Source organism: Dipteris shenzhenensis, chromosome 24 (genome assembly GCF_047967505.1).
Source record: "Dipteris shenzhenensis isolate YYH24624 ecotype China chromosome 24, Dip_SZ_1.0, whole genome shotgun sequence".
Classification (NCBI taxonomy): Eukaryota; Viridiplantae; Streptophyta; class Polypodiopsida; order Gleicheniales; family Dipteridaceae; genus Dipteris; species Dipteris shenzhenensis.
Genome location: NC_141619.1, coordinates 7,232,917 through 7,246,918, shown reverse-complemented (window position 1 = coordinate 7,246,918; position 14,002 = coordinate 7,232,917). Strand labels below are relative to the sequence as shown.

Genomic DNA, 14,002 nt, shown 5'->3' with positions numbered 1-14,002 from the left:
ATGATGTGACTTTAGTCACATCTTCTGTATCAATTTTTGAGCTTTGTGTGCTTGCTCTCTCCTCATGTGTCTCGTCTCTGCACCAACAGGCGGCTGGTCTTTATATTAATTTTCAGCCTTTGCATTCTAAACAGTGGCATGCTCTTTTATGACCAGGGGAAACTGTTTCACCCAATCAGATGGTTCGGCATTTGGGCCATCCTTTGGGTTGGTCGGTTACACGTCGCCAACAAGCTGATTGGATTTTAGCTAAGTTGAAAAAAACCCTGGAATATTGGAAATTGGCAACATGGCCTCTTCATGTTAGGCTACGAATTGTTCAATCGATTCTGGTAGCTTATATTCAGTTCTATTTGCCTCTCATAATGTTCATCAAGGTTGAATTGTCTTCTTTTATGTCCACTCTTTTGGAAACTTTTTGGTGTTCGAAACATGGGAGGAAGAGTTTGAGATTACTCTGTTTACAACATCTCTGTTCACCAAAAATGCACGGGGGATTAAATATCCTTAACATTCAGGTGCATATCCTTGCTCAAAAAGAAAAGATGATACTGCATTTTCTATAGGATTCACAACCTTGGGCTGCAATGATACGTCACTTATTATTACAGCTCAACTCTTAAATTATACAAAGTCCTTTTATCTCCACCATGGGTTTCTCACAAGCTCAATCAGCTTTGGCGAATGAATCGCACGGCAAAATGGTGGCGCAAAAGATTGAGACGCATTTGGCATTCTAAAATGCCAATCAGACAACAAGTTTTCTTGTGGGGAATACCGTTGGGAGTTTTTCCATTTAGACAACTATTGGCACGCATAAATATTGCTCCGGCTATTTGTCGTAGATGCTTAGCTCCGCGGGAGTCTGTGCCACCTCTACCCTGGCATTGCTCCTCCACTCAAGAATTTCTCACTTTCCTTAGACAAGGTTTACATGCCCGATTTCCAAATGCTGTCTTTGGAAAGTTTTTCTGGATCTTTGGGATACACCCAGCTACAAAAGAGTTTGATTTGTATTTTGTTGGGTTTCATCACTCGGCGCTCTGGACTCTATGGAAGGATAGAAATCATCGAGTCTTTGGTGATCCCACGTTTTCAATTTTTACTTTCTTTATGCGCTCTCTGCAGCAATCTTTTTATGATTGCTTATAGACAAAGTGCAGAGATCATGATGTATATCTATCTTATATTGAGGGTTTCTCTTGATGTATTTCTCATCATCCTATTCTGGGATGATGATCTTGTTATGTAAAGCAACTCAATTTTGAGGTTTTTTTTTTTTTTTTTTGGTGACTTCTCTACCCATTTTGGGCATGTGGACTTTCCTTCTCCTGAGATTTTGTCTGCACGTCAGCTCCTTTTACAGCATGTCCATCCAATTCTTTCTCAAGCTCAGGCCTTGGAGCTGGAACTTCCCTTCACTGAACGAGAATTGTCAGATGCAGTTAAATCCTGTGGTAGATGGAAATCTCCAGGATGGGATGGCCTCACTGATGAATTCTTTCTTGCTTTTTGGGATAGCCTCAAATCCCCTCTCTTGCAAATGGTTAATTCAGCTTGGAAAAATCAGCAAATGCCCCTGTCATGGAAAAAGGGACTGGTAAAGCTCCTTCCTAAGAAGCGGATTTTTGATTTTATCATTGATTGGAGACCAATCACGCTTATGCCAGTCATTTACAAGGTCATAGCTAAAATGCTTGTTGACCGTGTGAAAGGCTATTTGCATGATGGGCTGCATCCTTCTCAATATGGCTTTGTTCCTCGTAGGCACATCATGGACAATATTGCCAATGCTTATGTTGGAATTGAATATGCCAAGTACACACAACAGGATGTTTTACTCTTACAGATTGACATTGCTAAAGCTTTTGACATAGCTCAATGGGAGTTCATCTCACAAACAATGCGATCCTTGGGCTTTGGAATAAAAATGCAGCAGGTTATTTATTGGCTCTATAGGGATAGCAATGCTGCTTGTATTCTTTTTGGAGACATCTCGAAAGAATGGGCTCTTCGTAGTTTGGTTCGTCAGGGCTGTCCCCTTAGTGTCTTACTGTATGCTATTGCTACTCATCCTATGCCGCAATACATTGATCATCTAGTGGCTACAGATTCTCTCCATGGTTTGGAACTGGATGAAAATCGCAGCATGGTTGCTCAGGCTTATGTTGATGATTCTTTCTTTACTCTAAGGAATACTCCGCGTGATCTTTTGGCTTTGATGCAAGCTCTTTCAGTTTATGGTTTGGCAGCTGGTCTTCATGTTAACTTTCAAAAGTCTAAGCTGCTCCCATTGCATCTTCAAGACTGGCACAATCTCTTATGGCCAGGGGAGATCATCCCACCTACTCAGTTGGTTCGACACCTTGGTTATCCTTTGGGTTGGGGACTTACTTGTCGACAGCAAATTGACTCCGGAAAAAGCTTGAATATTGGAAATTGGCAACCTGGCCTTTACATATTCGCCTCCGAATAGTGCCGTCCATACTTGTTGCATATATTCAATTCTAGCTGCCTTTGATCATGTTCACCAAGGCAGATCTTGATGCCTTTATGTCTGTTATTATGGAGATCTTTTGGCGTTCTAAACATGGCAGAAAAAGTCTCAGACTGCTTTTTTGAAAATGTTGCTGCAATTTTTGAAAGGTGATCAACCCTGGGCTCTCATGATTCAATCAGTGCTCACACATATCAGTACTGCTGCTTTTGGTCATTGGCAACCCAGTCAGTGGGATTTCTTGTTTGGGTGCATTGATGGCACTTTGCATGGCTGCCCTATGGTCTCCAAATTGCTTCTTGACTGGAAGCATATTCTGTCTCACATGGAATGGCATGGTCGATTGTCTCTAATGGGTAATTCTTTGCGGGCTGAAAGCATTCACTGGTCAAAAGTTTTTCAGCCTCCGCTTGCTTTACAGGAGCCTTGCCGTTCTTACTTTATTTCTTTTAAAGGGATTAATACTGTTGCTGCTGTTATTCATGATGATGGCTCTATGCTTCCCTTTTCTCTGGCAGCCACATAGTATGGTTTGGGTTCTCATTATCGTACTTTGTGGCAGCAAATCACTTGTATGCTTTCACCTTTGGTCGCGATTCCCCCTTTGGAACTCCAAGATAGATTAGAGGATTGGACTTTGACTTCCCTTGGGTCCTCCTCTCTCCTTTGAGGCTATCTCAGATTACTGTGCCTGCATTATACAAAATCCTTTTGCCTCAACCCTGGGTTGTAGAAAAGGGTAATTCTATTTGGCGATTGAATTGGCCAGCTAAGTGGTAGAGGAAAAGATTGCGGAAACTTTGGGCATACAAGCTTCCACTTCAGCAACATGTTTTTTATAGCGAGTGCTTCTAGGAATTTTTTCATCTGGACAGTTGCAGGCCCGTAGGCACATTGCTCCTGCTTTATGTCATCAGTGTCTGACCTCTCAGGAAACTGTGCCTCATTTATTCTAGCATTGCCCGTCTTCTCAGCAGTTTCTGGATTCTCTTCGATAGCGGCTATGAGCAAGATTCCCAGCTCTTCTCTTCGGGAAAATTTTCTGTCTCTTTAGCTTTCATCCATAGCGAGCGGAGTTTCATCTTTTCTTTGTTTGGGCTCGCTATTGGGCACTTTGGACTTTATGGATAGACCGCAATTGTAAAGTCTTTAGTGATCCCAATTTTTCTTTGTTTGCTTACTTTAAGTGTTCTCTGCAGCATCTTGTAGACTCGCCAGATAGATCAGGATGGATATTTGGCTTATACTGAGATCTTCAGTTGATGTATTTTCTAGCGCCTCTTTTTTGAGGTCACTATTCTTGTAATATAATCAATCAAAGTTTTCACTTTAAAAAAAGTGTGTCCATCTCCGCCAGCCCCTCCCTCCATCTCCGCGAACCGCTCCCGCCAGCCTCTCCCTCCATCTTCGCCTGCCTCTCCCTCCATCTCCGCCAGCCTCTCCCTCCCTGCCTGCTCTTCTAGCCCCCGTGGGTTGTCCCCCTATCTCCGCGTTTGGTTTCTAGTCCTCGTGTGGGCTTATAGCAAGCCAACCCGCTCTCCTGCTTCATGCCATATCCATTTTCGTCACACCAGGCGCACACAATCCCATGGAATGTTCATCACCCCGTGCACGAGAGATGGGATAGGCTCGCTTGATACAGGAGGAGCAGAGACATATAGAGGTCCTACGACAGGGTGTACTCACAGCCCTGACAAGCGCAACTGATCTTCGAAGACCTCCTACGTCATACAGAGTGAGCCATAGGGAGCAGCCCTACTGTGGAGGAGAGGATTGCCAAGATGGAGACAATCATAGAGGAGGCCTCCGAGTGGGTGGATGTTGTGAAGCGGGTACCTGCGAAGGCAACCGTTTTCGCTACTTTACTCGTGCATCAATAGAGGGCCATCAAGGCTCTCAATGTTAGGGTCCGTGAACCCATACACAAATTCAGCTATTTCAGATACTAACATCTTTGTTGCCTCCACTTTGTGGGTAATAGAGCATGGTATTGAGGTGCATGGTGGGCCAGACGAGAACCTATTAGAGGTCAGCCTCTTGTGATACGCTTTAGAGACACTTAGGTCCAACTAGTGGTTGCATAGATGCGCATCCCTACACGACCACCCATATATTTACATGAATGAGGACCTCACTCCTCTATAGGTAGAGGATAGATGAGCCCTCTTAATGCAATGTGATGGCGCACATAACGAGGGAAAGTGGGTTGTAGTATGAAGGGCCTGAAGGGGGAAGAAGAGCAAGAGGGAGAGAGTGAGAGAGAGAGAAGACTCAAGTGTGCGGGTGTGAAGTGATGAGCCACACCACAAACTCATTAGTTTTATTAGGATTAGGTTTTATCCTATGACTGTCTTAAGACAGTCATAGATGTCTTAACTTTAATAAAGGGGTGGCAATGTGCCTTTACCCCAACAACCTCCCACCTAAAGGCCAATGTGCCTAAAGGGGAGAAAAGAATAAAAATTACAGCAATATATACAATTACTGTATACAGGACCATAAAATAAGAATGGTCTCACCCTAATCCCATGATGTGGCGGCAATGTGCAAACCGCTCAGTAGGCAAGTCCTTAGTGAGCAAATCTGCAGGATTATCATCAGTATGCACCTTCACAAGCTCAAGTCGCTTGTCTTCCAGTACCTCCCTGATGAAATGATATTTCACATCTATGTGCTTGGTCTTCTGATGAAAGACCGGATTCTTTGCCAACATGATAGCACTCTGACTATCACAATGCAAAACTGGCATATCTCCTGTAATGCCCAAGTCTCCCACCAGCCGAGTAAGCCATATTGCTTCCTTGCAAGCCTCAGTGGCTGCAACATATTCAGCTTCAGTAGTTGACAGTGCAATGCATTTCTGCAACCGAGACACCCATGATATAGCACCTCTTGCAAATGTGAAAATATAACCGGTAGTAGACTTCCGGTTATCTGCATTCCCTGCATAGTCTGAATCTGTAAAACCATGCACCAATGCATCCTGCCTACCATAGCATATGCACAAGTCTTTGGTACCCTTGAGATACCTCAAGACACCTTTCACTGCTTCCCAGTGCCTCTTGCCTGGATTTGCCATATACCTGCTGATGACTCCCACCGCAAAAGCAATATCCGGACGAGTGGCAACCATGGCATACATCAAAGATCCAACTGCAGATGCATACGGAACCTTGGCCATTTCAGCCTTATCATCATCTGATCTGGGGCTGTCTTTACTGCTGAGTTTTAAATGTGGAGGCAACGGGGTACTAATAGACTTCCCCCCCTCCATTTTAAACCTCTGTAGTACTTTGTCAATGTACTCCTTCTGTGACAGAAACAAAAGTCCCTTGGACCTGTCACGAGTAATCCGCATGCCAAGAATATGATTTGCATCACCCAAGTCTTTCATGTCAAAAGACTTATGCAGTTGTTTCTTTAAAGCACTAATCTCATGCTGAGATTTACTGGCAATAAGCATGTCATCCACATACAGAATGAGTAGCATCAAACTGCCATCCTTTGCCCGTTTGGTGTACAAGCAATGATCGGTCTCACACCTATGATACCCTTGGGACTGCATGAAGGCATCAAACTTCTTGTACCATTCTCTTGGCGCCTGCTTGAGTCCATACAAGCTCCTCTTGAGCTTACACACAAGCTGCTCTTTCCCTTGAACAGCATATCCCTTTGGCTGACTCATATAGATCTCATCATGAAGATCTCCGTGAAGAAAAGCTGTCTTCACATCCATCTGACATAAATCCATGTCGTCATGAGCAACAAGAGCTAACACTGCTCTCAAAGTAGTCATCTTGACTACAGGGGAAAAGATCTCATCAAAGTCAATGCCCTTCTCCTGCTTAAATCCCTTGGCACCCAATCTGGCCTTATACCTCGGTAAAGCATTTGAATCCACTTTGACTTTGTAAACCCACTTGCATGGCAAAACCTTTCTGCCTGCAGGTAACTGCACCAAGTCCCATGTATCATTTTGAAGTAGGGAGTCCATTTCTGACTGCATGGCTTTCTCCCACTTCTTTTTCTCTGTTCTTCCCATAGCTTCCTTGAAGCTGGAAGGCTCACCACAATCTGTCAGCATGATAAAATCAGCCACATTATTGGCTCCTGGAACAAACCTGGCAGGAGGCCGTTGTACACGGGTGCTCCTCCTAACAAAGTGTTCCGGATTAGGCTGCTGTCCAGCCTGTTCTTCATGCATGACGGGTGGCTGTACCACCATATCTGGCTGTTCTACAGCCCCATCTGCTGGCATATCCAGTGGTGCATCATTGGCAAAATTATCTGGCTGATTTTCAGCCTGTATACCCTCTTGAACAGGGTTATCTGCAGCAGCCTGCTGCTGCATATAAATGGGCATTCTTTGCTGTCCAACATCATCATAAATAACCCTCCTGTATTCCACAGGTTGCACGGGTTCCTTGTGTACACTATCCTCTTTAAAGATGACATCATTGCTGCGTATAATCTTCCGTTTAACGGGATCCCATAACCTGTACCCCATTTCACCTTCGTCACCATAACCCACAAAGATGCATCTGATAGAGTTTGGATCCAGTTTGGTGCGCAGTTCTTTGCGTACATGAGCAAAGCTCTCGCAGCCAAATACACGTAAGTGCTTATATGAAGGTGGCTTGCCAGACCACACCTCCTCTGGCACTTTCAACTCCAAAGCCTTGTTTGGCAACCTGTTAATAATGTGAACTGCTGTTTGCACGGCTTCTGCCCAAAAGCCATGGGGTAATGCAGCATAAGACAACATACATCGAACCTTCTCCTGAATAGTTTGATTCATCCGCTCACTTGCACCATTTTGAGATGCATTATGAGGAGCTGTGAGTTCCTGTTTGATGCCCTTAGCTTGGCAAAACTGCACAAAAGCATGTGACACATACTCACCCCCATTATCGGATCTGAGGCATTTCAGCCTACGACCTGTCCGATTCTCAACCTGAGCGACAAACTTCTTGAAAGCATCTAAGGCATCGCCCTTATGCTTCAAGAAATAGACCCACACTTTGCGTGTGGCATCATCAATGAAAGTAATAAAATATTTTGCACCCCCTAGTGATAACTGTGGCATCTCACACAAATCAGTGTGCACTAGATCAAGTGGTGCTCTATTCTGGGGAGTTCTCCTCTTATGAGGAGTCACAGAATGCTTGCCAAATATGCAATGATCACAAGTAGGCAAATCTGAAAAAGAAAGAGACGGCAGATAACCCAAACGTGACAGTTCTTGCATTCCTTTAACAGACATGTGTCCCAACCGGCTATGCCACAATGAAACCTTTGGCAGCTCAGTTATGGCAACAACATGATTACCCACACTGGAAACATAAAGAGGGTACAAGGTATCACTCTTAAAACCCTCAGCCACTACAGCCTGGCCATCAGTAATCACCCATTTGGAATCCCCAAATGTGGTGTGGTAACCACTGTCATCCAATAAGCCAGTGCTAATCATATTTTTCTTGATTTGCGGCACATGGCGGACACCATCAAGCATGAATATGCGTGCATCAGGAAATACTATCTGTATACTGCCAATCCCTGCAATCTGACATGCATAGTTGTTCCCAAGATGAACAACTCCATGAGTACCTGTGTAGGAAGTAAACCACTCCCTATGAGGAGTAACATGAAAAGAAGCACCTGAATCCAAGAGCCAGGTGTGCATGTCATGGCCATCAATAACCAAAGGATGTGCTATTACAGCAGAAGAGCATAAAACATCATGTATGTCACTGTCACTGTCCTCTGCTGCAACATTCACTGCATCCAAGTCATCTGCCTTGGCCTTGCCTTTGCCTTTGCTTCCATTGCCTGCATCCTTTGTTTCAGCCATCTTGGCTTTCTGATCCCGTATGAACTTGAAGCACTTAGACTTCGCATGTCCCTTCTTGCCACAATAAAAGCATTCAATATCCTTTTTGCCACGGGACTGACTGCGGGATTTGGACTTACTAGCAGATCTCCCCTTCTGCTGAGTCCTGCCTCTATCCTGTACCTGCAAGGCATTTGAAGACTTGCTGCTCGCATTATTCTTCGTGCTCATCTCCTCCATAAAGAGAGAGCTCTCTACATCAGCATAAATAAGAGTGACATTCGAATTTGACAGGGTGGTCTTGAAAGTGTCCCAACTCTCAGGGAGGGTACACAGCAAGAAAGTAGCCTTGAACTCCTCATCAAGATTCAATCCCTGTGCAATCAGCTGTGTAAAGATGGCATTGAACTCACTCGAGTGTGAGGTCATAGCTGTACCTTCCTTCATGCGAAGATCAACCATCTTCTTCAACCAATAAACCTTACTGGCTGAGCTCTTTTGGGCATACAATTCTTCTAGCCTTTGCCATAGACCATAAGAGGTCTTTTCATTCTGAACATTGAACACAAGAGTGTCAGAAATAGTGAGCATGATAGCTGCCCTTGCGGACAAATCAAGCTCTTCCCAGTCATCAGCTGCCATGTCAGATGGCTTGACACCCTTCACCCTTATGGGCTTAGAAATCTTCTTTAATAGAAGTACATTCAAGCACTGTTCTGCCTATAATGCATAATTGTGTGCTCCTTCCAGTTTCTTTATGTTCAGAATTGAAGAATCACTTCCCCCTGATGCCATATCAGATAAGGAAAGTATCTGACTCACTGGAAGTAAAAAAGACTGAATAAAAAATTCTGATTTCTCAGAAAAAACGTGCTCTATCAAGAGCCAGGAGCACTCACAATAGTGCTGTTTTTTACTGTCAGGAAAATCTGCAGCAAAACAGTAAATGTCCCTGCAAAAACTGTACCTTCTGACACACTGTACCGTGCTCAAAGAGGCATAAACAGTTATCTCAGAATGCTGCAGCTGCTCAACAAGTGCTTAACAGTGCATAATCAGCTGACAAGGCACAAACACTGCTGTAAACACTGCTGTACTGGCTGTACTGATCACTTCTCCCACCTCAGATGAGGTATTGCACTGAGTTAATATGCATAAACCACTTGGCAAGCACCCAAAAAAAAAAGACACTTCAGCCTGTCACAAAACCTGCAACAGAAAATGGGATAAATCCCAAGCAATCACCCTTCTGCCAAGGGGATAAAATGCATCTGAAGATCTCTGTCGGTGACCCAAGTGCTATCAAACAAAATCTGGGCAAAAGCCCCTTGATCTGACACTTGAACCAAGTGAAAAACACCTCAACACTGAGGTAGTATGCAATATGAAAGTCTCTCTGACAAAATCAACCAACAGTGTAATGCATATACTGTCCTGTGTAGAAATGACATACACAGATCCCAACGTACAAACACTCAATGAGGAACCTTTTGAGCACTGTCAACGATGGACAGTTAGGGACCGAGTAAACTCGATGCGCCCTGGCCAAGCGTGGCTCAACTGAGGTTCTCTCAGTGTTGCACAAGAAATGTGACCTGCAAGAAAATGTCACCTCGACACTGCGGAAATCGAGGCAAATGTGTGCTCTCTGGCACCACACTACCTCAAGGCATACAAAGCATCAACTGCCAGGCAAAAGCCCTATGATCTGCTCACCTGGAAACTGAGATTCAAGCCCAGTAAAAGCATAAAAGTCCTCTGCAAAATCAAGGCATTTCCTTCACGAAAAATAGATAACTGTGCAATCAACCACACACTGTGGTTCTCTTCTCCTCAAGCACGAGGTAAATGAAGGTACTTGCTGTACTTTCAAGAAAACACAGTTCTGTGAACTGAAAGATGATCCTGAATCAAGAGCAGAGAGCTCTTTCTCCTTTTCTTCCCACAAAAAACCTGTTTGCTGTACTTGATGTACCTTCACAGTGTACGGAATCCTAGAAGAGAGAAGAGAAAGAAAAATCTCGACGATCTCCCTGATGCAGCTCCCTGTATCTGCGGGGTGTAGTTCCGTACGGATGTACGGCTCCTGTACGGAGTCCGTACAACAGGTACGGATGACCGTACCTGAGCGCGCGCTGCGTGCTCTGGTTCCGCGCAGCCTGCAGTACACAGGCTGCCCCTGCGCAGACTAGCAGCTAGCAGCTGCTATATAAAAAAAAAACCTGCGCTCAGCTCTAGACCCGCGCCTGTGCCCGTGTCAGCTCCCGTGCCCGCGCTCGATGCCCACGCCCGCGATGCTCACTCTGCGATGCTCACTCTGCGATGCCCACGCCCGCGATGCTCACTCTGCCTGCACCCGCGCCCGCGTCCGCGCTCTGCTCACGCTGCCCGCCGATGCGACGCCCGTCCATACGGATGTACGGACGACGTACGTCCGTACGGCGCTGCTGCTTGCTGGCTAGGTAGAGGTCGAGGGGGGTGGGTAGGCAAGGGTAGAGGGGAAAGATGGCTCTGATACCAGTTGAAGGGCCTGAAGGGGGAAGAAGAGCAAGAGGGAGAGAGTGAGAGAGAGAGAGAAGACTCAAGTGTGCGGGTGTGAAGTGATGAGCCACACCACAAACTCATTAGTTTTATTAGGATTAGGTTTTATCTTATGACTGTCTTAAGACAGTCATAGATGTCTTAACTTTAATAAAGGGGTGGCAATGTGCCTTTACCCCAACATAGTACACGAGGGGAGGAGCCCACAGCCACACCCACGTAGGGATGCGGGGTTTATGAGACCAACGGTACCAAGACCTAGGGTTGTACCATTTGGAATTGTAATGGCACCTTATGGTTAGAGCCAAGGAATTTGTCGGAATCATACGCAAGAAAAGATATTACGGAGGAAGAGATTGTTGACTCATCGGAGCCCTAGTTTGTGGAGACACATGAGAGTTTGCCTATCAAGATGAGACCAAGGAGAGTGGGGTGGTACATGGATCTGGTGGAGAAACAGTTTTGTGTAGATCGTCTCTCATAATTATGATCACTATGGAGAGACGCTAGACCCACACACTAGATTGATATGGAACCAGACTAGGGGCCCTTCCTCTTTCGATATTTTTATTGCAGTCTGCTGCTTTCCTCTAGAGACATTGCATTTTGCCAGGGTGCTTCTAGAGGATGGAGAGAAAATCTCTATACACTATATTATACTAGGATATCATGGATTTTTTGACTTGCGGGGAGGTGCTCCTTCTTGGAGACTTCGACGCCAAGATCACCGACCGCTAGGTATCATTGATTTTTAGAATGACTCGATTATGTTGATATACACGAGGCAGTTTTCTCACGAGTATTCGTTGATTATCGATCCTTGGTCCCCTCATATGGGCATGCCTTTATTGATACGGGGAGGACGCATGGTCTAATGACACACAAGTGTCTAGAGAGATGGCTATCCTTGAGTTGGCTCAATTGTTTCCTCTACGGAGGAGGAACCATCATAGTTGACTATATCATTGGATCCCTTGCCTTCACCTCTTAGACCACAAACTTCTTCATTCCCCAACCACCCCTTGGAGCCGATCATAGCTACGTGTTCTTTAGCTTATCCATCCCCCCACCAGCTCAGAGCATATCACGTCCTGCTTACACTACTTTCCAAGAGATTCATTTTGATCACACACTAGTCCTTGCCTATGCCGCCCGCCTCTCTTGTATGTTGAGGACGTTGATGATATCCCACTTCTAGAGGATAGAGCCACACTTATCACCTATTCCTTACACGACTTTGCCATCTAGTCTTTCCTATATACTTTTAGATCCACCAGCCACTGGATTGGTCTCCTGTAATAGCTAGTACGATGGTGAGTGTAAGGCCTTGCGCTGTTAGCTTACATTTGAGACCAAGCATCATCAATAGAAACTACATGAGAGGATCGTGACTTGGTGTGTCGGAAGAAGGGAGGCTTTATTCCTCAGAACAAGGAAGAACTACCAAACATTTTTGTTTAGGAAAAAGGATTTTTTGTGGAAGTTTCTCTAGCGGAGGGGTCCACATCCCCTATCCCTGACTCAATCATCTGACACACCGATGCATGCACACTCTATGACAGTCCTCACAAGCTCTCACTAGACCTCCCACATCTACCATACCATACTTCTTGCGCACTCTTCACTACTGGTGATATGAAATATGCTACCCTCACTAGACCTTCCACATCTCCTCCCACATCTATCACACCCTACTTCTTGTGCACTCTTCAGAGTACCTTCGATATCAAACATGCGACCCTCAAGCTACATAATGGTCGAGCCAAATATCATGAAGGGCTTTGTACGAAGAACATTGCACATTGTTACGATTTGTTAGTATAGTAACCCCAAGGGGTTGGAGTTACTTGGAGAAATTTTTGTAATAGCCCACACTTTCTAGTAACCGTTTCACTTCGTCAATGGTCAACATGAACGTTTCAATGACCTCTCTATTCTAGGCTTTCTACCTCACTAACAACTCGTTAACTTGCAACTCAATTGATCCTTCCCTAGCAGGATCGCCAAACGCTTTCGTTCACTCAATCACGACCAACTTCAAGGTGCTCGTTGCTTGGTGCTATCCCAACCTTGTGCAGTGCTCAGTGAAGATGCTCGCTCTTGCAATCCTTAGTGCGCTTGGGGTGACAACGGATGCCAACATTAAACACTCGGAGTTGGTTAGTTATTGAAGGAAAGGACCATATGGTGACGGGAGAACTGAGATCACATTACTTGGAAAATAACAATACTGAGTGTACAACACCCAAGATGAATAGACAAGGAAATCAACTTGTATTGATATAAACTTTGAAGAACCAAGCTGCCTCGGCTTGCAATAAACACTCTAACAACTTCCTAACCTAGCAAGCTTAGGTGAGAGGGAGAGTGCTCGTCACGACATGTGCTAAGGTTGATAGAGGGATGAAAAAGTAAGTGCTGTGTGGCATTATTTCATGCAATGTGCTACATGGAGGATTCTACCACCATTGTGACTCTCTGGCTGTCATGAGGTGGTTCTTGGATCACAGCTCGACTCTACCATGAGAGTCGGAACCATGGCTCCCTAGTCAGGCATCTATGACTTTTGGAGGGAGCATCGCAATTGGAGATTGATTTTAGGCTGTTGCCGACTCTTCTCCACCTCTCCTTGGGAGTTGCCATGTGCCCTCCCTAAAGCAGATGTACTAGAGGGTTTCTTGCTGTCCCATAGACCTTTTGGTCTCCAGTGGATGTTAATAGACTTTCTTTCTTTCTTTCTTCTCCACGACCTCGAGTACCTCTCCATCGACATCTATATAACTAGATATGTTCAGAACAGTTCGGTACATGTGTGAGAGCATTGTGTGGCTTGTTCTTGTAGCTTTGAGTGTTTGGAGCAAAGATGTAATCAGCCTTGGTGGCTTGAGTGCTTTTTCTTTTGTAAGTAGATGCAACAAGCCTTGTAGGGATGAGCATCTGCTAATGTGAGGTTTGAGAGCTTAAACTATGTCTTGTGTTAGATTCGGATTCTCTTGCTCTTTATGCTCTTAACTTCTATTCAATTATTGCATGCAAGTGTGTCTCTGGTTCCTAACACTGAGGATATTAGTACACTAGCCCCGATCTTGGCAAAGCTACTTAATGAAGCGTTTGCACCGATTTTTCCCGCACTT

At 44.9% G+C, this 14,002-nt stretch overlaps 1 protein-coding gene across 3 annotated transcripts in view; it reads left to right on the top strand.

Annotated features, from left to right (window-relative positions):
• The window catches only part of SNF4 (sucrose nonfermenting-like protein), a 145,640-nt gene that overhangs the window by 74,540 nt on the left and 57,098 nt on the right, over positions 1-14,002 (top strand). The window lies entirely within an intron of this gene.